Source organism: Prunus dulcis, unplaced genomic scaffold (genome assembly GCF_902201215.1).
Source record: "Prunus dulcis unplaced genomic scaffold, ALMONDv2, whole genome shotgun sequence".
NCBI lineage: Eukaryota > Viridiplantae > Streptophyta > Magnoliopsida > Rosales > Rosaceae > Prunus > Prunus dulcis.
In genome coordinates, this window is record NW_023010129.1 from 26100 (window position 1) to 30232 (window position 4133).

Sequence of the window (4133 nt, forward strand, 5' to 3'; positions counted from 1 at the left end):
AGTTGTTTTGGCTTTGCTTACGTTTGCTACAATTGGAAGATTCAGTCATGGGTTCTCTGTTTTTGTTTAGTAATAGGACATATATATCTGGGTGTTTTTAGGAGTTTTGAGGTTTGGGTGTGGCTTGGCTATCAGGGTTTTGGGCTGTAAATTGTGTTGGTGGTAGTGAGGCGGTAGGGCTTTGACAAGCACAAATTACAACTGGGTCTTCTTATTAGTCTTACACAAAACACATATAAAAGATCGTAGCATTAGACATGGACTCAATCTCAAGCAGCGCATGAAGGCATTGTTTCGTCGAGGAGGATGATGGGGTGGCCTCACTGGTGGACATGGAAGCTGGGTTTTCTGGGAGCCACCACCCATTGTTTTCAAGGCCTATGTGTTATGCAAGGAGCAGCTGCAGCTTCAGGAACCTCTCTGGAATGCCTTCGTTTTCTTCTTCTTCTTCTTTATCCCGGGATCCGGACGGTGCTGTGATGCCAGATTTGAAGAACCCCACCAGCTCCATTTCTTGGAAGCTTGTTTTCTCTGCAAAAAAATTTTAAGAACCCTAAAGCCCTAAAGAATCCCCAAATTCGAGTCTGATTTGGAGTGGAATGAGAGCTAGTTTCCTCAGACACCTATGGCTTGCACGATTGGACGGAATTGCCCTCCATGTTAGGAGAAAAACTTCCTGGCATGGGGATTCCAGGATCAGCCATCCACATAAGTATCCCCATCCAATAAGTGATTGACAGCTGGCAACCTATTTTTGCCTCAATTTAAAATATTAAAGGCATTTTTAGTATAAAAAAATCTGCTCATCTGCCAGCCCAATGAAATCATGCCATCTGCCAACCACGTTGACTTCTCAACTCATTCTTTTTTCAGTCCCTAAAAAATCTGCTCATTTGCTTATTCTTTTATCTCTTTTGTTACTCTTTCTCCTTCATTCATCTTTCTCTTTGTCACTTCTTCTTTATCAACAGGCAAGGATCCAGGATTCAAAAATGACTTGGGCTAATTGTTCCTAAATGGTATATGTAATCTAGAACTAATTACATTACATTACATAGGCATGAAGTACATATGCAATCTAGAACTACAAAAGTGGTACCCTATGAGTCTTTAAAAGCATTAAATTCATCAATAAGACTATAACTTACGAGTCTTTACACGTGTTTGTAAAACTTGCACCACTTCAGCAGAGTCTTGATTTTTTCGGTTTGATTGTTTGACGAGCTTCTGCAATTCTGCAACTTCAGCCTTCAAGGATGTGACTTGTGCAGTCCATGAAGAACATTCTTGGTTCCTTGCTAGTAGACGAAATCCTAGATTTGCGACTGAAGCAGAACTGCGAGCATTGAGAAATTGGGTCTCTTCTACTACAGTTTTGTTAGACCTCCTTGCCATTCCATTATGCAAGTGCATACTTGATAGAATTTCATTATGCATGTTTACAGCTTGCACAGAAGTAGAACAATATGGAAATTGGAGTATGGAAACACAACATTTTCATGTGATGTTTCCTGGGTTGAAGGAGGAGCAAAAGATAAAATTCAAATATGATGAACTTTTAGGAATTGAAGGGTGTAGGAGTGATTTTCGTTAATTATTTGACCTAGGATCCGTAGATATTTTGCTTCCACAAAGGGAATTCCATTTTGATTTTGTTTTCAGATTGAAGGAAGTCCTTGTAAGAAAATTGGTGGAGCTAGATTTTGTTTTTCTAAGTTGTGATTTTGTGTTTTCCCTTTGTTTCCGTTTATAGACAAAACGTTCAGCAAAGTCTTCACGGCTCTCCATGACAGCTGTCACTTGGGATTTAAGGGATTTCTGGAATTTACTGGATGTGTGAGTATTAATTATAAAATAAGGGAAAGAAAGAAAATATTATAAAAATGAGTTTTTCAATTCAAAAAGGGGTCTTTTCTTTTTCTTTTTCCAGATAAAATTGTTTATAATATAAACATTTGGGTTAATGACTTAAATGGTCCCCCAACTATTGGTCCAGTATCATTAAGGTCCACCAACTAAAATTTTCATTTGAACCATTCTTAAACTCTTTATTTGTATCAAGATGGTCCTACTATCAAAGTCTGTGTATTATTCCGTGAAATCAATGAACAAAACCATATTTTTAGGTGAGTACCTTCCTCTAAAATGACCAAGCCAACGTAGGAATGCATTCCCTCACATTTCTATTAGAAGCTCCACCAAAACACCCAAATTAGAACCCTAGGTTTTGCTTGTGATAAAAATTGGGTAAGTTATTATTTGGGTTGCAAAAGTTGTTCTTTTCCATTTGTAATTGCTTGGTGAGGTCTGAAATTGGATAAGATTTGATTTTTTAGAATAGCAAAAGAGGTATGCATTTTTTCGGGGGTGGATAATGAAACTTGTCCAAGAGGAAAACAAATGGTCCTTGGTTTGCTTAGAAGACTTAGAGCAATAGAGTTGGAAGGTAGAGCAAAGGAAGAACAATTGAGATTTGTGGAAGCAAAAAAGAAAGAACTGCAACAGAAATTGAAAGAAATAGTTCAGGAAAAAACAGTTTTGGAATGGGCTCATGGGTAAAGACAATTGACAATGTGGGTTTCCTTGATTTTTTCTTGGGGTTTGTTTATAACATTTGTGATGAGTGGGAAGTTTTATTTGTTATGGGGTTTGTTTCTTTAAATGTAATGGTGAAGACTTCTGTTTCAATTGTAGAACGAATGTCCATTAGTGTTCTCAAATTTTCTTGAATTGAGGTTATTTGAATATCTGGGAGATGCACATAACTTAATATTCCACTAAGTAGAACAAATTAAAAGCCATTCCATTCTTGACCACACAGACAATTTACAAAATGAACATCCATATAAACATTCCAATTACAGAGTTTGAGCCCTTTAAAATCAAGACCAGTTAGATAAAGGACACAAAATTCACCTACCTAGAAAAGTATATAACCCAAAATAGACAACCAATTATACAGTTTGAGCCTTTCTAGCTCAAAACCAATTAGACAAAGTACACAAAATCCTCCTGCCCATAAAAGTACCTAACCCAAAATAGGCAAGTAATTACACAGTCTTAGCCCTTCAAACTCAAAACCAATTACACAATCCAAACTCAGAATCAGAACCAATTACACAAAATCCCCCTACCCAGAAAAGTGCATATCCCAAAATACAAAACATATGACACCCTTGGCAATAATTTCTCCTATTTTCAGGCCATGTTATTATCATGGGAAATGTTGTCCAAATCTTTTCCTCCTTGTCCACTTCCTCTTGCCACCTAAACAATGTAGTAATGTCAGGTGTGTAATAGTTGAAAAATTGTTAATTAGTCAAATGAGTAAGAATTGAACCAAATGACAAAAACTTACACTTGTCATTAATGACTGCCCAAGCTCTTCCATTTGTAATCCCTAAATTTTCAATAAGCAGATTGAAAAACCAAATCTAAGATCTTTACTCTCAATATCAATACCATACCATAAGCTACTGAGTAATAACCATTGTTCCCATCCACCCCAATAGCCATCAAGATCTGTCTAGGATAAAGCATTTCAAATGGCAACCATCAACACTAATAACAGGTCTACAACCCTCTAAAAATCCTTTCTTATAGGTAACCAAGCACACATATATCCTCTGAAACACTGTCTCACCCTTCACAATCCTAGTTTTTATCTTCATTGTACTACCCTTGTTTGCATTTTTCAATTCTTTAGCATAATCCCACAACCTAGCATATTGTTCTTTGTAAGTAACTTCAATTAAATCTCTGGCCAACCTCTTTGCCCTATAAAAATGAATTTTTGTGACATTTATTTTGTAATCCTCCAACACATCTTCTTGAAATGATTTTAGATTAAACTCTGAGTTGTGCTTGAGCTTGTTTGCATATATGTCACAAAACCAGTTTGATGTGGTATACCTAAGCTTGTCTACTCTTCCACACTAATGTTCTAGGCTCAAAGTTTTTATTCCAAATGTCCCTTCCTCTGTAGCAATCTTTGATCCATATATTTGGAAATAACAGTCTTCTACACATTTTGCCTGAACTCATCTCTTGTCATTTTTTTTTATTAATTTCACTTCCCTACCATGTATAATTGCATGCTCCTTGATAGCCTATATCAGTAGTTTTTTGTTTGC